Source organism: Sturnus vulgaris, chromosome 6 (genome assembly GCF_052056855.1).
Source record: "Sturnus vulgaris isolate bStuVul1 chromosome 6, bStuVul1.hap1, whole genome shotgun sequence".
NCBI classification, from domain to species: Eukaryota; Metazoa; Chordata; class Aves; order Passeriformes; family Sturnidae; genus Sturnus; species Sturnus vulgaris.
The window spans coordinates 1,647,799-1,670,221 of NC_142248.1; the positions used below are offsets into that span (position 1 = coordinate 1,647,799).

At 46.5% G+C, this 22,423-nt stretch overlaps 1 long non-coding RNA gene across 1 annotated transcript in view; it reads right to left on the reverse strand.

The window, feature by feature from the left end:
- Window positions 1–22,186, reverse strand: part of LOC148223276 (uncharacterized) — a 90,074-nt gene extending 67,888 nt beyond the window's left edge. Inside the window, exon 1 of the long non-coding RNA XR_015804378.1 lies at window positions 22,070–22,186. This is a non-coding gene — a long non-coding RNA (uncharacterized LOC148223276). The remainder of the gene's footprint in view (window positions 1–22,069) is intronic.
- Between the last annotated feature and the right edge of the window lie 237 nt (window positions 22,187–22,423).

Consider the following 22,423-nt stretch of genomic DNA (forward strand, 5'->3'; position numbering starts at 1 on the left):
CCAGATAAAGGACCTCCACTGAGAGGGACATAGAGACATACACTTCAGCTGGGTGAATGTAGACATATCATCACTGCCTTCTAGAGGTGAAACCAAGAAGAGATAGCAGTGTGACACACTGTCGCCAGCTATTCAGATTCAAGCAGCTTCAACTGCTCTCAAAAGGTGTTGATCCAAAGAAAACATGAAATAGAAGTGAATGGATCTGAGTGGAAAATATTATAGCAGTCAAACAGGCTGCTCCAATAACACTACCTCTACCCACAGGTATGTTTGGAGGGGATGGGGAGAGAAGGGGAAAAGAGAGAAGGTTCTGTGCTGAAGATCTGAGAAGTCTGGGCTTGTTTGGGGATGAGGTTTTTCCTGCAGAAATCCCTACCGCTACTTGTGAGCTGTGCAAGAAAGCCAGAGGCTGATGGGAGATGGAAATATCCTTCATGAACTGCTACAAGCAGCCACAGGGCCTTCCATAAATCACTGCAAGCTCAAATTAGGGTCGCTAACATACAACAAGGTCATGGCCCAACCATTACTGAATGCTCATGGCAGAGCTGTGGTGAATAAATTCATGCAGCATCGCACTCCACTACTGGTTACCTGTGCCCACCATCCCCCAGCCTCCTGCCAAGGGGCATCCTTCGGGGTAAAACAGTTATGTGCAAAACTTGTTCCACAAGCAAATCAGAACATATGTTAGGGCTGAAAACTTAGTTTACAGGTGCTCTCACTCCAGGGAGCAAAAAAAAAAATCAGTAGAAGTCACCCTTTTTCTAGCATCTTCACACACATGCACAGAGATATCCACACCAAGCCAGCACACACAAATCATGTGTTTGCACAAAGACATCCAGAGAACAACTCTGCAGCACCCTCGGGATCCATGGGCCAGCAGAGATGGCTGAGACAAGAAGAAAAGCAAGAAGAAAAGCCCTGCTTGTGCAGCAAGCAAGCACAGCTGCTGTGGCAATGGCATTTCAGCAGGTCAGATCCGAGTCTGGAAAGCAACATTCCATCTTGACTCATCCCTGCCTGGAGGGTTAGCAGTTCACAAAAGGTCTGGGAGCACGAGGCTGCAAGAGTCGTGCAGCACATCTGCTCTGTTATCTCAACACATGGACAGCTCCCACTAGTATGATCCACCCCTTATTTTTACATCCACCAAAATACATTGAATTCCTTCCTTCCCCCTCAGAAATCCAGTGCTGGCCTAGCTCACCACCTTCTTGTTGGACAGCTCAGTCACTCCAAATTCATCCCGCCAATGCTGGTGAGAGATGAAACCAGATCCTGGGGCTCCACAGCCGAGAGCTGGTCCCCCTCCAGGTCCCTGAGAAATCCTTTGTGGTCACAGGGACGTCACTGCTGAGGTGGGATCTACCTCAGACTGAGGAGGCTGCCTCTGGTTGTTATTAGCTGTACTAAGGATTCGAAGGACACAGAGGCATCAAGCCAGCTTCTACGCCAAAATGCAGAGATCCTACATTTGCAGAACATGCATCTGGCCTTCATTAATTCTTAAGTGGTCCAACGTGGAATCAGAGTGGGGGGCAGGGAGGGAGCTAACACACTGAACAGGGAACATTCAGGCAACAGGATGTTTTGCTTTGAAGATGTTTCTGATGGGGGAGTGTCTTATCCAACAAACTCATGCTGCAGCATCAGCAGGATCGTGCATGGCCCTGAGTGCTTGTGTGGAACAGATAGCCTCCAGCAAGGGCTTGGCCTCAAAGCTTATCATGGTGGTCATCACACACCTTAGGATGGTAGCCGAGGGGCAGGCCAAGGAAGGAGATTGGAAATTCAGCCATGAAAAGGTGATGAGATGGTCTTCTACCCAGACAAAAGGAGGAACTGGACTCAAACACATTGCCAACCCTTCAAGAGCAGATCTCAGAGCATGGGCAGGCTGGAGAATTGAGGTGTCAACATTCATCCTTTCCCTCCACATGGCTGGAGGCCTGACCATCTCTTCCCTAAGCACTTGAGAATAAACAGATAATTAAACAGACGCACTACAAAGATCTATGTTTCCTCCAAGAGGGAAGAGCATCCCCTGTCTGGAAGACACAGGGGTGGCAGATTGAAGGGGAGTTTCAGTCTGGCTCACAAGAATCAGAGTCCATCTGTGAGCGTGGCTATGAGTGTACATGGAAGAGTGATTCAGCACGTATGAATATCTGGATAGGTGGGTCGCTGAGCACGCAGCTCAGCATGCTTGTGTGGGCAGCAAAGCACATGGCAGAATATCAGGACACAAGCAGCCTGTGGATAAACAAGTGTGTCAGAAGTGAAAGGACACAGCAGAGCAGGGGATGTGTTTGGAGGAAGAAGTCAAGAACGGTGCCAGCTTCTATCTTCCATTAAATCTGGAACATTCCCTCACTTTGCTGTGGCACAGCAGCCTACAGGGAGAAGCAGCCAATAGCCTGTGTCTCGTTGGTGGCATCAGATGGTGACACTTGCACTGATTTGGTGCTCAGAAGTGGGGCAGACCTTGGGTTGACCTGACCTCTAAATGAGCAGATTGGGAGCTGCGGGAAATGACGGTATAAACAGGAAGGTATGAGATAAATAAGAGATGGGGAGGGAAGACATCCATTTAAAGTGGCAGCTGCTTTTTAGCTTCATTTCACCTCTTCTGCTCAGCTAGAAATCAAGGCCCCCACCCTGTTCTGCTCTGTCAGAACAGCATACACTCACCACTCCTAGCTCTTTCCTCGCTGATGCAAAGTTTGCTGCATGCCCCTGTTAACACCACGGCTAAGGTTTTCCAGGAAACTGGGGAGAACATGTTACATGCTCCAGCAACTTGAAGGAGAAGACTGGGTACAAGGTTTCCAGCTAGCTCCTGTCTTAGGAGAGCCAGAACTGTTACATGCAACACAACGATGTCCAGTGATCTCCCCTCCACCTCCTCCAGTCGAGGTTGTGCTGGATGCTGGACAATCATGATATAAGGGCTCCTCCTAAGCATTTAGAGCAGTTAGAGGGAATAAAATACATCAGGGAGGAGTGGCCAATTCCAAGAGATGTAGTGTAATGGAACAGAGGGAAAAAGTGGGAGTAAGTTCTCTTCTAGCTCCATCCAGGCTTAGGTGTCTCTAGGAACTGAACCTTGCTCAGCATCAGCCCAACCTCAACTTCTGCAAGCCACAAACTGCTCCTTTAGGGACAGTCTCAGAAGATAGATCAGTCTTTAGTTTCTGCAGCCTGATACAGCTCCAATTTTAAGCCACTTTTAACATAGCAAATCTACATTTAGATCTTAGACATCCACAGTTCTGTGCTCTCACTCCCAGGTCACAAACACCCTTTGCCCATTCTGATGGCCTAAACAACCAGTAAAAAAGGGATGGGGAACCTTCTGGTGAGCCTAAGCATTTTTGATTCCTCCTCAGGATTGGATGCTTCTTGCCTAGAATGAGATTTCAGTGCTGCAGTTTCTGATCACTCTTGCTGGCAACTGCCTTTCCCTTTGCTCAGTTCTCCCCGATCCCTTCCATTAGGGAAGTGGCAGAAGGCTGTGCCCTGCATTTCTAGGGAAAAAACACAGAGCTGTCACAGGACAGTGTAGAAGGGATCAGCCCCATTTATCTGGAAAGAAAGAAAAAAAAATTGCCAAACCCAACTATCTCAGCCCTGTTACAGAAACCCAGTTAAGTACACAAGCTAAACAAAACACAATTAGGTTTCCTTTGGCCAGCCTGGAACATATGGTATTCGTCAGCCAGTCGTGTTCCTCTCTCAGTTCTGGCAGGAGATAGCTAACTTGTTCCAAGCACTGAGAAAGCTCCTGGAAAGTCAGCATGCTGAGCAAACTTTTGGAGGGGGGCTAGCTGGAGATATAATAGCTCACACAGACACAGATTTGACAGCATTTCTTCCACATTGTTCAGTGCAGCTCTAGGTTACAATGCCTCTGGCTTTAGCACATTCCTGGTTCACATTGTTCCCAGTGGTATTGCATCTCTAAGCCCTCATTTGCTAAGCACACACACAGTTTGGGGGTTGAGGGCTCCTATCAAGTAGGAAGACAAAGGTGTGGAAGGAAAAGAGGTTCCTGTGGATTTGGGCCCATAAAGAAATCCTAAAACGACAAATTGCTTCCATGAACAGCAGAGCAAGACCTTTTTTACACTACCTTTCCAATGCAGGCTGAAAATGGCTGCTGCCATCCCAGAATGGATTGGTGAGAAGTTCCCCAGCAAGAAAATGACAGTAAATACTGTGGTGTCACAGAGATCAGTGGCTGCAGAAAGGAATAGCCTCTGAATTTGGTCATCAACCAGAAAACTGCTTGAGGAGTCTGGCTCCGTGCTAGGCATAGTCTGCTCTGCTGCAGTTTACAAAGCAGTTAGCAAAGAGCTGATTCACAGAGAAATGAGCCCATGTTCTAATACAAGGAACTGGAAAGTGTGCTGTGGTACAGTAATATCTGCAGAACAACTGCCACAGCAAAATCAGTTAAGTCTATGGGAAAAGGAAGCTGATAAAGGACCATTGATTTATTCCAGTTTCTGACTGGAAGTGAGCAGAGTGCTTCCCACTGCACAGTCTAGGCCTGCATGAGAGTTTCAGCTGCTTTTTGTGTCCACATAGCCCAGCCTCATGATTGCCAGAGCTGCTCTGATATCCCTTGCATAGGTTTGCTTGGTCTGCTGGAGACCTTTTGTCAGCGAGGAAGCCAATTTATTCCCTCCAGTGCAGTTACAAGACAGCACTGCCTCCAAGTTTCTGCACTACCTTTTATCTTTCCATACACATTTGGCCTTACTGCCTATCTTTTTTTCCCCTGTCCCCACTGATGGACAGCCTGGTTGGCTCAGGCCACTACAGATTCAGCCTAGTTTTCTTCAGGCTGTGAAAGAGTGGGAAATGTGGTTGTAAAGTAGAGTAAGAGGATTTCTGATGATCATTTCTGTGCTCTTTGGCCCACCTGTTTGCTGCCAGAGTCTGCTTTCCTTCCTCATTTACCTGCTAGGCACAGCCATTCTTGTTCCTTCCTTGCAGAAGACCAGGGTACTTCAACTCCCTAGCACATAGCTTTTCAGTGACATCCTCACTACATCAGTAGCACTTCATAATTGCACGAGTTTTTTTACCTGCTCCTTGTAATCCTATACTCTTTGTAGCAGGAGGTATTCCCTTGCTCCCATTTCCAGCTTTTTGCCATCTAAGGTCTGGCATAGACAATAAGCTTCTGTATGTCCTCACTGCATTCACCATTGACCCACTTGTCAAGTTTACTGGAAATAAATGCATTGGGAAGGGATATTCCACCCTGCTGGGTTGCTAGTACGAGCCAGCCACACTTGCCATGATCACCATTTATGTGCTGGGGCACATCAAGGACTGAAGTGCTTGCAGAAAGCTTTTGCATCTGTTTCTCTTAGAAACTTAGGGTGCTTAGCCCCACCACATTGCGAAATTTTGCTGGAACTCACATCTCCAATGTGGCATTTCATTAGGATTATGCATGTGCTCTCAGTCAGCTCACCTCTGGCCTAACAGACATGTTGCTCTTGCTCTACATTAATAACAACAGGAGCGATTCTCCACCGAGGTGAATGGGCACAGCACACTGCTCACAATCACTTTTGGCACGAGCTTCACCAATGCAGCCAGACATGCCAGCTGCCCTCTGCAGGAGGGACCAGCTGAGTTTTGGTCTCAGGAGCTGAAAAAATCTACTGCAGCTTCATCCTTCAAGAACATTGTCATTCACCCCTTTAGGAGCTCTGTGGAGTGCAGCAACAGTGCATCACTATCCCCTCCCCACAGAAAGGAGACAAGTGTGGCTGGTTTTTGTTCTTATCCACACACAGACTTTAGTAGAGCCTGGTCACTGAGGGCCATTCATCTCTTTTGCTCTCAGGTGCTGCTCAGCAACACCCTACTGGGCTTCCCCATCCATCATTACTGGCAATTTCATCTCTGTCCCTTGCTGGGCACTTCCTCCCCTTGCCTTTGAATCAGAGGGTTTTTTTCCCCTTCCTCAAAGGAGCTTGTAACATTTACTGCATGGTATTGGAATCCTTGGACTGAACCGAGTCACAGTTCAGCAAAATTAGACTGGTTTCAGCTTCCTCACAGTAGGAAACTGGTCATCCTGCAGCTGTCTCTGTTTTCCTGTTTAAACCATCCCATCTTCCTAAGACTCTGTCCTCAGAGGCAGAGGAGCTGCATGGCTTCTGAAACAGGAGATGGCAGTTGCCAAAGATCATTTGCAAAACCATTCAAAGCGAGAGGGGACTTCACAATGTTTCCAATCAGTAAGCAGAGTTATAGCATTTGGCTCCTTCCTGCATTTCTCCCAGTATCTCTCATTAACACCGGTTTACTACTGCTCCTCTGGGAGCCAAGTGAAATTTCTCTGGCTTCCAGGATGGAGCTTTCTAATGCAAACCTGGTGCAATGTCCCTGCATGCCCTATTCCAGGCTGCATGACTTCACCAGAGCCACAGCACCCCCTCGGTGTGCTACTTTCAGCACCATAGGACTCCTTGTATTATTTAGGTTATCTTACATGCTGGAAAGTATCACACAGTATTTTACAGGTCTTCAAAACTGTCCAACAGATCAACAACGAAACCACACATACACAGAGACCTCAAAGGGCACCGTTATATTGCCTAAGCCTGTGCTGACAGCTTTCAACCTGCCATGCATCCAGAATTCCTCCTCTTCCCTGTTAGTTCATTGAAGCCACACAACTTTACATGAAAGAGCTTGGTGCCAAATATTCAGGGCTGCCCAGCACGGGTTACTCATTGGCACGATCCAGATAGGCACAGCAGACAAGCTGCTCTTTCATACAGGCAGCGAGGGCAGCTCTCAAAAATGGACATGTGCAAATATATGCCACGTTTGTTTTCTTGTACTGGCATTACTCAGTAGTGAAAACACCTAAGCACGAACATTACTTTTATGTACACTAACAGAAGAATTTGAGAGCCTGTGTTAGCCACTTGTAAATGAGTGTGCCCACCTCGCTTGAAAAGCTGGCGCAGCATGCAAGTAAACGTAAGCATAATAAAAAATAATAGGAAACAGACAGGCAATAGAATTAAGAGCAGCAGCCAGCTGGGATCTTCTAACCAGTGACATCAAGGGATTGCTGAGGTAATACGCTGATGGGTTTTAAATTAACTGTAACCACTCAGGAAAAAGATCTAGGCGTCACTGCGGACAGCTCAATGAAAACATCTGCTCTGTGCACAGAGGCCATCAGGAAAAAAAGAACCAAAAAATGTTAGGTTGAATAGGATAAAGAACAATACCAAAAACGTTATAAATGCCACCACATAAATCAATGACACATTCACACTTTGAGTATGAGCTGAAGCCCGCTCACCCATTTCAGAGCAGGGGTAATAGGAACAGAGGCCAGAGAAGGATGCCAAAAAATCGTTAGAGAACACAGAAAGGTTTCCAAGGTTGTTAGGAGGAAAGATCAAGGTCCAAATGGCTCAATAGCTTGAACTAGAAGTGTATAAAATGATGAGTGAGACAGGGCAAATGGGAAAACCTTCACTTTCTTATGCTAAAGAAATGGTGGCCACCTAAAAACACTCCAAAAACATTATTGCAACAAGAAAAAGAAAGCCCATCAACATTTTGCAGATTGCCCAGCTAACACGTGGAGCTTGATGCCACAAGGTGCATCAAGAGAGAGGTAAGCTCTCGCCACACTGCCATCACTCAACAGTGAATGAGATGTATAGTGTACACACATGCCCAGGCAGGCACTGAACTCCTGGGCTAGGAAGAGACACTGAAACCAATGGCAATGTAAAAAAAAAACAAAAACAGGGAGGAACTTGATACCAGCAGGAGTACAAGGAGAAGATTAACTGAAAAAAAAAGGTGTCTGGAAAAGGAAAATAGGAGATAAACTTCATGTAATAATTTGTAAAAAGATTAAGGGAGGTGTTTTGTGGGATTTCATCTTTCAGTCTCCAAGTGATAGAGGGGAATTTTTTTTTTAAGGTACTGCTAGGCTGTGTCAGAGCATATGCTCCAGTCCTCTGATGAAAGGAAAAATGGAAGATGCTGACCACAGGTGAATGTTTACAGCTGCAGCCAGCTGGGCTGCAGACAGAGCAGCCAAGCCATGAAGAGCTACCCTATTCAAGCCTATGCTCCAAACACCAACACCCTGGTCCATCCCCAGGCACTGCATTCCCTTTGCAACCCAGTTCACCATTCAAACTTCCAAAATAAACATATGAGTATCCTGCAGATGGGGAATTTCAGGCAGCATTGAGTATTTTCAGTCTATGGTTCAGATTTAGGCTCTCACAGAGGGACCAGCTGCAGTGGTGCACATTTTGAGCAGTAGGAGGAAAAGAATTTTTTTTCCTATGTTATCCACCGTGCCTACAGCTCAACCATCCTGAAGCCTCAAAGTCTAAGTGTATCTAATAGGTATACAGCTGGAGTTTTCTCCACCACACAAGGACTTATGACAGCACAGAACTTCATCAGGTGCCTGCAGCTCAGCAAATGGCAAAGCTTGATAACTCTGCACAATCCAAGCAGGTAGTTAACTCCAAGGGCCAACAAACCTCTTCAGACAGTATGATTGTTATGAGGGTCATCCTGATCTGCACATGGCTCTCATTTTCTTTTCAAGAGCAAGCAGATGGACAAGGACAGCAGAAATGGACCCTTTTGGCCACTGAAATAGAGCAATTTTTCCTTCACTTTCAGAGATTTCACTCAAGCTCTCCCCAGCTGCAGTAACAAGAGCAGTTGGGGTGGTAACATGAGCACATGGGAAGCATTAAAGCACAACATCACACAGCACTTGGGCCCATCCAGACTACTCACAGATCACAGAGGCACCTGCTCCTCTGTCCATCAACATTCCCATGGGATGTCCACTGCAGGGCTTTCCTCTGCCTATGCAGGCCTGGCACTGGGGTTTTTTGCTCCACTGTGCATGACTGGCAGTGTGGATACCTAGCCAGGCACGGGCCTCAACTGGAAATGTGTCACCAGGCAAGCAATCACACAGATTTATTGCAGTGGATGTACCAGCACATGCACATCAAGCAGCAGTGCTAGTCCTGGAATGAGACCAACCATCCCCAAAGGCGTGGCTCTTGCCAATCTTTAGCATTGGAAACAGCAGATGGGTAAGAATTTGCCCTATAGTCCTGGGGCAGTGGGACTTCTTTTTTTCCTTTGCCTCCCACGTGTTCCCCTCCATCTACCCTTCTCCCCACAACTATCACAACCAGAAAGAAAATCAACAATGATGCAAAACACACGAATAATCCCATGGCTACTCGCACAACCTTTGACATCAGCTGCCTGCTCCTGGCCTCCCTTTCCAGCCTGGGAAGCCAGAGCCCCAGCACAGCAACCACAGCACATATCACCCATTGCTCCAGCTGCTTTTCTCCACACCTCCTAATCCCACCCAGTGGGGAACCCCACCACCAACATACTGTGCACACAACATAATAAAGCAACAGAGTCCAGTGTTAAGCAAGGCTTTTATGTGCAGCCAGCATTTCAAAAGGCACAGTACATGCTGTATGCTCAGTGCCGTCAGACTCCAAGACTGCATTCTCCAGTGTTTTAGGAAAAAGGTAAGGCAGGAGGAGAGTGTGAGAGGGGGGAACAGACCAAGCTTTGTGGAATTCTTTTTAAGAGTGTATGCATGACTCTATAAAAGGGCTTTTTTTTTCCTGACCTCAAAGAGACAATATTATTTCACACAGACCTGTTTCCAAGAGCTGCCAAGCTATTTCTACACAAACCAGTGCCTGGTTGAGGCAGTGACTGTGAAGGGGAAACCCTCTCTCCAAACACGACATGGAAATTCCTTGACCTCAGCTGCAAAGCCAATCAACACGTGTGCAATGGGCCAATGAAAAAGAAATTAAAATACCAGAGTGGCCAACACAGACGAGGGCAGGTGCGTAAGGGAGAAGGCACAGCCTGCTTTTTCCAGTCAAAAAGACTGACAAAAAAAAACAGGGATATGCCAGGCTGGGAAGAAGAGGAAAGCAGGGTGAAACCAAGAGCACTGAGACATTGGTTAGAAAAGCAAAGATGTAAAATGCCAGGCAAACAGGTTCTGAATCATATTCTAAGGCCCAAAGGTAGCAAGGCAGGGCACAAAGGCATGGAGGGCAGAAATAAATATTTATTTTAGGCCATGCTATCGTTTGCTGTGCTTCATGGAAAAGTTTGGGTGTTCACGATGAGCCCAGACAGAGCCAAATAAGTTCATCATCAGTCTAGACCTGGTCACACCAAGTAGTGACTACACCACAGACCTGCACCCTACTCTAAAACTGTGTTTGCTTCCTCCAGGCCATTGGAGAAAACACCTCCAGAGTGAAACTATTTTTTCTGACTGACATTAAGGACACACCAACATACTGTCTCCTGCAAAAGTCCCACAGACAAGTCACTACCGGATAAAGAGCTGAACAGCAACAACTGACCCATGTTAGCTTTCAAGTCGAGGGAGACCCAGCCCTTTAGCTTCTTTCTTGGAGAGCTAGAATGAAAGCATCTGAACCCTAGAAAACACTCGTGATCAGAGCTGAACCCTTTGGGATGGGCCAGGCAGCATTCCCCCCACGGCAGAGAACCCCAACCCCTGCATGGCTCCACAAGGGGACTAATAATGCTCCACAGTCAGGTCAGTCCGTGTGAGCTCACAGCACTCCTGTAACACACCAGATGCACAGCCTGCTCTCTCCATGGGATAGATGTCAGTCAGAAGGGATCTCCCACTGCCAGAATAATTTGTCTTTTTCATGGCCCGCTCCCAGGTTAACAGCAGGAAAGAGGACTGCAAGGTCTGGGCCACAGACCTTCCAAGCAACCTGCATGAAGCAGAACAGCAAACAAGAAGTACTCGTGGCATCCATGGGTCAGTTAAAGTGCACACACAAGGACAGGATGCACAGCTTTTTCAAGCCATGAGCCTCTTCTAAGATCAGCCGTGGATACAAGCCACAGCTACAAGCCTTATTACAATTGTGTCTGTATTTAGGGAAAGTAAGTAAGAGCAGTCCATATACTTTCATCCTTTTCAGAGTTCCAAGAAACTCCACTTAACAAAAAACATTCACTCCAGACAGCAAGAATGACATACACTGAAGGTAACAATTTTCTGGTGCTTAGATCCTCTGCATTAAAGATAAAAGCAATCAGATCCAAGTGAGACCTTGTACTCCAAGACCTAAAACTGGGTCATAACCTGCTGCATCCTCAATTAGTTCTCAGAGACCCCAAACTGCTGTAGTTTCAGTACCTGCTGGGTTTTTCCAGTCAAAGACAAGCCTTTGAAAAACAAGAGTGACAGTCAAGGAACTTGATTCTTACTGAATTTGCAATATGGGTTTCTTTGCACACTACACCAGTTTGGAATATATGGCCTTTCCTATTAGCCATCTAGAGGAATCATGGGTACCAATCCAGAGTCTCCTCTCCTCCCCTGGTCACCTGCCCCTCTCCTGCTAACGTCAAACTTTCCAAGGTCCCCCAGCGCTCGTGGTCGAGGACAGAAATGTATTTATTAGGCCAAAATGAACAGAGCGTGCATGAATTAGAAAATGAGTCCAGTCTGTTCAACTAGGGTTGGGCAAGCTTGTTTTGCCTGATTTAGAGGCCATTCAAACATTGTGGGTTTGAACATTACTGCATTAGTGTTTCACTTAGGAAAAACGGTGAAAAAAAAATGTGAAGAGAAGGGGAAAAAATCCAGTGGAAACACAAATAGTGTATAACGTATATGGGATCCCCACTTGTGCCAGCACAGATATTCTAAGCCCTAATATATTGCACAGGTTTCCCGTCAGCTAGAAGTTCCTTTGGTATATACACCAAAAAATAAAAATTAAAAAAAAAATCCTAAATCACCACAAAGAGATAGAACAGGTCAAAAGAAATAGATATACATGCCAACTACAGCTGGTCCTAAATTCTGACCTGTCTTCATTTAGGCTTTGAAATCAAGACCAGGTAGATCAAGAACAGAGAACTAATTTGCAAAGCTCCAAGTTGCTCAGACCACCTGGGATGAACCACAGTAGCCTTCTGCATCAACAGGACATGCTGCAAACTCTCCACAGCTCCTGCAGTTGGTTCAGTAGATTTCTCCCTCCCTCAGACTCCCAACAGCCCACCTTTCCGGAGACAATTAGCAGTGGTCATTTTACATCCCTCTGGGGACAGGACCCCCTGACAGGTGACATTATATTAGGGCCCAGCAAGTAAAGAACAAGCCCTTCAGGTTCAACAGCTAACCCTGAGAGGACAGCTGATCTCTTCCCACACTTCACCTCAACAGCAGCAGAGGGGAAAGCTGTGAGACATGCTCAGTGCAGGGAGTAAAAGCAAGCAGAGGACACACGATGAAAGAGAAAATTGGGCACCAAGGAAGAAACTTAAGGTACTGAAGGAACAAGGCAGAAAGGCTCTCCTTGCCCATCTGACCACTGTAAACCACCTCCTCTATCACTCATCTCCATTTCAAAAGCAAGAAAATCCACAAGGAATCAAGTGGAAACCAAACAGAGAATAGCCTACCTCCAGAAACATTTTCTCCAAATCCTAAATGTTGATTTAGGTAAAAAGAGAGACAAGAAAAAAAGAGGTGGGATGCTGGCAATGGACCCTGCTTACCTGCATGTGAGCAAGATCCAATGGTAGAGAGCATGGCCTGATCGAGCAGTTCTACCACAGTCAGCACCCTACAGCGTTCATTGTGAGATCTGCCAGCCCCAGAGAGCTCACTCAGGTCATTAACTCCACCTAAGACACCATTCTTTCTTCCTCCCCCTTCTCCATCAAGCACTTTAAAGCCCCACACCTGTGTGGGTTCATCCTCTGCTCCCATTTACATCTGGGTTATACTCCCCCTCGCTAGCAGGTCCCATAAGCTGCACTAATGAGAGAGAGGTTGTGTTTGTATCAAGAAACCACACACAAGGTACCACCATCACATTGGGCCATCTTTTCACCCTGCCTCTGGGCTCCTTGTGCCCAGAGGATACTCTCAAGTCCAGCACAGTTGCACAGATGTCAACAGGACTTGCCCCAGCCTTGCCCTTGCCTGCAGTGCAGAGGAAGATGCTGTGAGCCCTATATGTCAATGACCCCACACAGGAGGAATCCCTTTTCTTCTCCAAAACATCTCTGGCTTCCCCCCCACCTAATCTATATTTTTTTTCTGGCCCATGTATACTTTCCAGCTCGTTTCCTCTTGCGGTTCTCATTTCCCGCTCCTAGGAGGTGAGCTCATGCGTTTCTCAATTACCAGCCAAAGAAAGAGAGAGGGAGAAAGCAATCTTATGGAAACAGATGAAGTCATGCCTGTACAAGGCCACATTACAGCTTGTGCTCACAAAGCCATGATGCAGACATTGCTGCCCCCCAAACCTGGCAGGGCAGCCCAGCTCCCCAGTCCACAGCTGAAGGTGTTCTCCTTGCGCTGAGGGAAGACCTTGCTCCACCAACATGCAGGGAGCGCAGAGCGTGTTTGCCTCTCCGGCTTTTCCCTCTCGTCCCCACTCCACCCCTGCTTTCGGTCCTGCCGCCCTTTTGTCCACCCCCAGCCATCCCCATGGATCTTTGAGTCATTCACAGCACGCCACTGAGTCAATAGCGAGCCCGCAGACCGCGTGCGAGGCTCCCAGCACCGCGCGCTCTGCCTACGGCTATGCGGACGCCGGAGAAGTTACACCAGGGAAATCTAAAGGCAATTAAAAGCATAATGCAAGTGGTTGTTTAGAAAAGGTGGTGGGGAGGAGAGAATAAAATTAAAATAAATAAAGGAATGTTTTAATGAGTGCAGCAGTGAAAGCGGGATTAGAGGTGCCTGAATGGCATCTCTATATTTCCCGTATGGAAGGGAGGGCCGCCCAGCGCAACCAGAGCTGACAAAAAAAATTAGCTGGGCCTCAGGCTCAGAGAAACATTTGGCTAGAAAGGAAAGAAGGTAATTGCTGCAAATGTAGACTAATTCAGGAAGCAGCCAGCCCTACACGGGGCCGGTTCTTGTGCTGTTAGAGTACTATGGACACTTCATGAGTGCTGACTTGAGGGGTGGAAAAAAGCACAGGGAAATAGTAGGAAAGAACAAACCAAAACAAGATGGGAAACAACAAATTTCTCCTTCCCACAGTTCACGCGTGCTCAGTGTTTTCCTTCCCTCGTCTCTCGCTCTCCAAGGACAGTTGGGATCTGCTGGGGGTCCTACTCTGCCTTGCCTTCACCAGTCTGTCCCATGGCCGTGGAGGGAGAGATCTCAGTGGTCCCAAAGTGTGGAGCACACCCCTCCCTTCCCTTCCCTTCCCTTCCCTTCCCTTCCCTTCCCTTCCCCCTGCCCCAGGAGAGGAGCGGGCTGGAAGGTGAGGCGCAGGGCACGGAGGATGTGTTTACTCTCATAACACCCCTGTGAGGTGGGGAAGTCATAGCCTCATCTGACAGATGAGGAACAGAGGCAGAGTGAGATTAAAGGATTAGCCCAAGGTCACACAGGAAAAGTTTGTAGCAGAAGTGGAAATTAAACCCAGGTCTCTCAGTCCAAAATCAGTGCCTTAAGCGCAAGACCAGACTTTCCTAGAGCTGGTCAACCTTTTATATTTGATAGTTTAATTTCAAAGAGAAAAACAGTTTATTTTCTAAATACATATTTTCATAGAAAAGGGAGATGGAGGAGCTCATTTCCTGGAGGCAGGAGCTGCTTAAGATCTTATTTATTTCTGTTTAACTTAATTTCTTTTAGGTTTTAGTATTTCTGATGGTGAAAAAAATGCTGCAGAAATTTCAAAGCACAGGAACACATTTCTTTTCGTTTATAATTCATCATGGGAAATATTTTCCACTTTCCAGCCAGTTCTGCCCTGCCTCTCTTTGCCTTACCAGGTTTTTAATACCTTTTTATTATTATTTTGTTCATAACCTCAACTAGCTTAGAAAGTCCACATCTAAACAGAGGCCTTTGTTGGACAACATTACCATCACTAAAACCCCGTGGCTCAGAAAGATACTTTACAAATGAATACAGGCAACAGGTCCATGCCTCGACATATGTAAGCTGCAGGACAAATTTGAGTTAGACCCCAGCTGCTGCTGACTCTGCTCATCCAGTCCCTGCCCAAACCATGCCTCCCTCTGCTTCTGGCTCTGAAACTCCCTATTTTCTTCCTTTTTATTGTGCTGCCAAGTCCAGTCCTTCCAAAACACATCTTCCCTTTGGCTTTGAAAGCCCCTTGGCAGGAGAAGGCAGCCCCACGCCTCCTCACACATGGGCCAGCTGAGGTCCATGGAGGAGCAACTCCTTGTCCACAATCAAGGAGGAGACCATCAGCAGAGCTGGGGAAAGTAGATGGGTCTCATTAATACAGAGCCTCCTTCCATTTAGACATGAGAAATCCAGCCCTCACAGAGGCCCCTAGGAATTTGCCATCTCTATCCAAAAGGGGAGGTTTTTCACCCCGAGACACTAAACAGCAAGAAAGCTACATGAAGCAAACACGACCTGAGGCTGGCATATTGGAAGGTGACTTGAGGACCCAGACACTCAATCCCCATGAAAACAAATGAGAATCAGTTGGCAGAAAAGGTCTGTCTTATATTCATGCCAACCAAACGGTTAAAATTAGTTACAATTGGTAAAGCATTTTGAAGAAAATGTGGAACACTTATATAAAAGCTGAGTGTTGCTCAGAAACAAAGATCTCTTTTCCTGTAATTGTGTTTAATGATCTCTGAAGAACAAGCAGACAATCCACAAGGATGACTACCACCACCACATATGTTCCTGTGACAATGAGGGAATTAGGCTGAAACAAAGACTAATATGCCATCCTTACAAGGCAGTTTTCACTTCTAGTTTGGCTCCCTCTTTACTTAAATACTTATTTACACAAGCAGGCAAACTCTGTGCATCAATGATGAAGTATTCTACCGGCAGAACAGAAAAGGAGTTATGACTGGTATCAGTCCAGTTTGCTCTGAAGATACCTAAACACTCACCTACTACAATAAAGATTTTAGTCTCCTCTCTCACTCCCAGCTGGGTTGTGTTTGGTCCACAGTATCCACCACTCTCCTGTAAGCTGGGGAAGGCCAACATGAGAGCATTCCAAGGGCAGGTCCTGGATCATTTAACTGACCTCCATGCACTGAAAACTCCGCTTTGAGCTCTTTTTTGACTTTTTCAGTCCTGAAGAAGGACAGTTTGTCCCCTCTGAGACAAGCTCTTTGAGGCTGGCTGAGATCTGCAGCAGCCCAGAGCGTCCTGCACTGCCAAATGAAGAGCTCACTCACAAGTTTTGACTCCCCTCAGCCGGTGCAGATAACAAGAGCAGCATAGACCAGTGTGTGCTACCCAAAAGATGTTCAAGACCACCTGGATATTTTTGCATCTGGACTGTGATTGCACCCTCTCTTTTTTCCATTGCTTCCCCCCATCATTACCTTAGTTAACAGTGGGTGAGAAACTCATTTTGCCTGTAAGTTCCTGTGCTCACACATAGTTAGCACAAGGGCGGGGCTCTTCGGTGGCTCAGTTGATTTGTAGAGGTTTGTCCCCTAGGGCCAATGTTTGTCAGCTTCCTGGGGACATGTCCACAGGGAGGAGGAGCACACCCACAGACCCACAGGGCTGCCTGGAAGCTTTGTGTGTAACTGGTCCAGGCAGGTGCTAATGGGCTGCTCTTCATCCTCTTTTGCAGGTCAGGTCTGGATCCAGGGCAGAAATACCCAGAGGAAAACTTCCCTGGACTGGAGCTAACATTATACAGGCAGAATGTGGTTTTCACCTCTTTGTCGCAAGTTCTGGGTAAGGTGAAGCGAATTCCTGGAAACTGAAGGGTTTGGCCACTAGAGTTGTAGACTTGGAAAAATACTACTTCTGGCTATGATGATTTATTTATAGTTGCAATTAAAGACAAAAAGCCTCTTCAGAGAGGGAGGATGAAGTGGAAACAAGGCCAGGCCTAGAAACCTAAGACTACAGGGATTCCCAGAGCAAAATTAATCAGGGAACTGAGTTGTTTTCTGTTGTTTTTTTTTCCTAAAGGGTTATCTCTTTATTTTGCTTATCTGACCCTCCTCATTGCAACAACCACATCTCTGGACTTTCCCCATGAGGTTTGGAAACAGGCCAAACACTAGAATAGAGACTGGGGATGGGTCTCAAACTCCCAAGAAAGACTTGTAAGCCTTCAGCCACAAAGGTCATCCTACACCTTACCCCTGGAGCTGTTCTCTGCCTGGCCACAGCAAAGGCAGTGACAGCTTTGGGATGTGGCAGTGGAGGGAAAGAGGAGAGCCCAAAATCACCAGCTGCATGGAAGAGCAAGGCAAGTACAAGAAGGCAAGAAAGAGGCCAAAAGTTCTTACATCTACAAAAAGAAACGTGTGTGGTAGGATTTTCTCCGCGCTGGCCTTTGATTTACAGCCTGCCAGGGTATATATTATTCCAGCTCTTAAAAGAGTGGGTGTGGTGCAAACCCCTAGACAACCTTTTGATATGGAGCTCTGTAGATGTCTCTTCATTCCTTTTAGATCCAGTTTTTGGCCCTGCATATATCCCCTGATGAATAAAAGATCTGGCTCCAGCCACCATGACTTGGATTACAAAAGAAGTGGGGAACTGCAGATCAATTCAAACAGCAAGACAAGTCAAAGGAGGTGCTCCCATGCTGTCCCACCCCTTCTGACAGAGGCTCCAGTCAAGACTTCCAGGCTAGACAGGACCTCTGACCACTGCAGCAATCAAAAAAGTGCCCAGGCAGACCAAAACTAGGGGCAATCTCTCACACAGAAAAGCCAGGGCTGCTTTACTGTTAGAGACACTGAAGTCAGCTCTGTCTGTTCATCCCTGAGTCTGGACTCTCAGGCCTCAGCTTCCCTCTCCAGACTGGAGCAAGAGCCCTAGGCTTGCACTACACCACCCTTCATGCAAATTTTCGTGCAACATTCACCCCAGTCTGCATCCACTGAAACACATGGGGACTACTAGCAGCAGTTATCTTTGGACAGGTACAAGAAGCACACCTAAAACCCATGGCAGAGAGGTAGTACCTCTCCCTAAAATGAGGAAAAAGCAAGACCAGATGAACTTTAACTCACAGGATTAATAGGACTGGCTGAAACAATTAGCAATTACCTATTGGTGTCTTATCAAGGATGTCTGAGGTGCATGACTGAGAGAACAAAGCAAACTTTATGCCTAAAATTAAATAAGCTCGTGGGTTGCAAAAGGAAGAAAAGTCAGGTTAGCTACAATTCCCAGGAGAAAAAGTCTGAAACATAAATAAATAATGAATAAATACCACAAAGTATTCGTAAGCACAGAAGATAACAAAGCAAAGTCTTAGGCTAATATGGATTTAATCAGAAATAATTTGGATCCAGCTAAGCTAATTTCCCTCTATGACAGGCCGCATGGATAGCAGAGAGGCCATTACATGTCTTGACTTATAAAGCTTCAGATGCATAACATCCTCCTAAGAGATGAAATAAATGGTCTCAAATAAACTTTCACAGAGCAGATGCAAAAGTGACTGGAAATATGATACTTGGACTCTAACTATCAATGGGTCACTGTCAGAATGGAGGGATTAACCCAGCAGAGCTGTACTGTGTTTGTTGTGAGTCCAGATTTCTTCAAAGTTTCCTCTAACAACTTGAGCCATCAGATAGATTGCATGCTTGTAAAATACACAGCTGCTATGTAGCTGGGAAGAACTGCCTGAAGACAGGCTTGACTTCTGATCTTGACAGTGGGGAAAATGACTGAAAAAAATTGGACCCCATTCAGTACAGATAAGGATGGGGAAAACCTGTCCACAATTCCTCAGAAAGTTATGGAGAGCTTTGAGATGAACTGCAAGCTTAATAGGAGTCAGCCATGTCTCATGACTACAGACAAAAGACAAATGTTGTCCTGGGTTGTACAAACATGAGTCTAGCCTGTAAAACATGTGGAGAAACCCTTCTGCTCTGGTCCACACAGCAAGGCCCCAGCCAGTGTTCATCTGGTCTCAGGACAGTGAACTCCAAAGAGATGTACATTTATAGGAAATAATCTGGAGGATAGCAACACAATCAAAGATTTAGGACCAAATCACCTGCGTGGAGAGCTTTGAACAAAGTGGGGCTGTCCATCACAAAAGAGAAACCCATCAAGAGATAACATACAACAAGAGTTTTCAGATTCCTGAAAGCCTCACCTGCCTTTCTAAGCCCAGGCACAGGACACCCTCCACTTCAGAAACACAAAGCAGGTAAATCAATACATGCTTTGGGAAAACATGGCACGTAATGGAGGGTGGTCCAGTGAAGACCACAGTGTAAGCAAGAACTTTTGGCCCACAAAGAGCAGGAGCTACTGAATACCCTTTGCCTCCAACAGCCCACCCAAAAGGCATCACAGTGGAAGGCAGTTCCTGCATCCTGCGAGAGCAGCTGGGCCAGAGTGCGTGTGAGACCTTGATTAAAAACAGGCTGCTCTTCACATTTCAGTTCTGCTTCTGGCAGTCTCTGAGAACTTCCTCATTCCTACAGGGTCTCCTCATCCCAGATGAGGGAGCTGGTGTCTGGGGAAGACCTTTAGTATTCATTACAAAAATGTTTCAACCCTCTTGTTGGTCTCTCCTCACTTCACCAAAGCATGCAGACAATCTTATTTTTCAGAAGCACCCACCAGCTCTCCCTTGACTGGCTCTGCTACTCCAGCGCCTGACTCACTCCTACTGCTGTCAATGGAAAATGCTTCCATCCATGTGGAGCACTCCACAGGTTTCAGTGGAACCTGTACAGGATCCCAAAGCAGTGGTACTGAAATGTGAGGAACCCACTGCTCTCACGAGTGACTCATGAGACTGAAGAGGAGGGGTGAAACTCTGAAACACAAGTGGAAGAGCATTACCCTGGACCAGAATGGTGCAGAAGGCACAGCAAGAGCAAGCCACAGAGCTCTGCAGGTTTGGGAGTGATCTCCCCTCCCCAGGCACACCAAAATGCAGAGGCAACATGGCTGCTGTCCTGGGGAAAGGATGGAATGCCAGTCCCTGGTGGAGCTGCAGGTTCCCATCCCCAGTCACAGTGGGGGAAACACACCACGCTCCCAGCTAGAGGGAGAGGAGCATCCCCAAACACCGAGGGAGGTGCATCTCCAGTGCCTAAAAAGCCTAGAGGAAGGTCCAGACAACAAGAACAGCAAACAGCAACCAAAGCTCTGTGGAATATGAAAGCGAGAAATAAGTAAAAGCAGATGGAGTTGTGCCACAGAGGGCTTTTCCCTTGCATCTCCAGCATTCCAAAACCAGTCACCTCCCCTGCCCAGATGGTCTCTGTCCTCACTGAACTGGGCAACTCTGCTCTCAGCTCTGTCTGGCAGCCCTTGTCCATGGGGAATGCTAAGCCTCAGAGTCCCAACACACACATTGCAGACAAATTTTTAACCACTTCCCTCACTCCAAAGCACAGCAAACAGCACAGGAGTCCCAGCACCATGAAAGCGTAACACAGGTACAAAGCTGAACAGGCCAAAAACCTTTGAAACTTCATATAGTTCGTTATCCCCCTTATTTTTCCAGGTAGGTTCAAACACAGCCACATTAATTAATTAACCATTAATTCAAATGCCACTTAATGCAGAAGTTCACATTGGTTCGGTTACATCAGGGCAAAGACTGATCCAAGCAGGGTCTGCAGAGTCCATTTGGCCTGAACCATTTCCTGATTCATCCACAGAGTATTTACTCTGGGATCTAACTGAGTTTTTTAATAATAACTTCCACTTTAAAAATGCAAGTTTTTATATAGGTCAATTCCAAGCAGTGCCTGGTCTGGACTGGAAAGGTCTCTGTATGTTGCATACTCTGCTGTAGATCTGTTTCTAGCATAAAGATGGCATCCCAAACACACACAGACCACGCCTGTACTCTCAGTGAAATACTGGTGTTACTGCATCATGACAAGAAGTTATATTGCTTTAAAGGCAGCAGCCCAGAGCAGTATAATTTTTTTACACAAACTCTCAGATCTTTCCCTGAAAGCAGGGGACAGCAATTATTCCTGAACCAAAACAACCATGCAACAGTGGCAGTAGATGATTTGATTTGTTTTTTTGGAAAATGCTGTGCTCAAGCCAGGCCAATAAAAGTGATCCAGTATCTAAGGCGTTTTTGCCACTTGTTAAAAATGCCGAATTGTCCTTCCAGCTAATTTACTACTATAAAATCCAGTACATTTTAATTGCTGACTAATTTCCAGAGATCTTACTGGGCCTGTGTCTTAGGTCTGCTCTGAAGAAAGAAACCAATGAAAATGTCAGGGAAAGACCAGCATGGTCTGCAGTCAAGGAAACACTTCACCAGCATGAGAAGTGTGGCTGTATCTGGTCTGCAGCTGATGGGAGCCCATGAAGAAGTGCCTTCATCAATGTAACTCCACCCAAGCCATTGCCCAGTTGAAGGTGAGGAAACTGCTGTATATTGCAGAGCTGAGAGCCTTCTTCAAGAGTAGACACACATCATTCCCCAGCTGAGCATTTTATATGCTCATCCAGCATTGCAAACTCCACTATTACAATTTGGTTTCTGTAAAAACAATGGCTTCTGAGGGATACCGACGTGGGCTCCATAAAAACACTAAACACTCCCGCTGGACTATTCATCAATTTTAGTAGATTTTAGGTGACAGTAGCTATGACTTTTTTGATCATGATTTAACACACCCCTTTTGCCAGAAGATGACTAGACAAATGTGTGGCTAGAACCAATTGCTGTCATTCCACTGCCTTTGGTGCTAATCATCAATACAGGACAATGTATTCATGTAGCTGCTCTTGATTTAAACAAAGTTTACAAATTTTACAAAGCTTACATTTACACAAAGGGCATACAGAGAAATTTCGCTGTGATTTATGGTTATCATGAGGATAAAGGTAATTGGCACTCCTGATGCTGCTCACTGCTATGCAGATGTGGAAGAGATGAGTCTGGGTGCATCAAGGCTAGCATATATATGTGTCTGGAAGACAAAGCCAAGAAACAAAGAGCCCAGGAGAATCGCCTACCAGCTTCTGGCCACCAGGGATTCACATGCTCAGCTCACAGGAGCAGCAATTCCTCACTGAGATTCCCCTCCAAACAAGCTGGGACATCCATCTGGAGTGGTGGAGATCAGATTACTCCGAAGAGCAAGGAGAGCCACATCAGCATGGCCCAGAGTCAAGTCCAGCCAGCCTCCTTGAGCCACTTGGCTCAGCTGTGGTGTCACACTGACACAGCTACAGCCCTCCCAGGGCTGGAGCCACCTTGGCAGAGGTGCTCAGAGGGACAGACCCAACAGACAAAGGCCAGGAAAGGGAACAGAGACTTAGAGTCACTCACCTGAGGTCACAGAGCTGGCCAGCCACTTGCAGTGACAG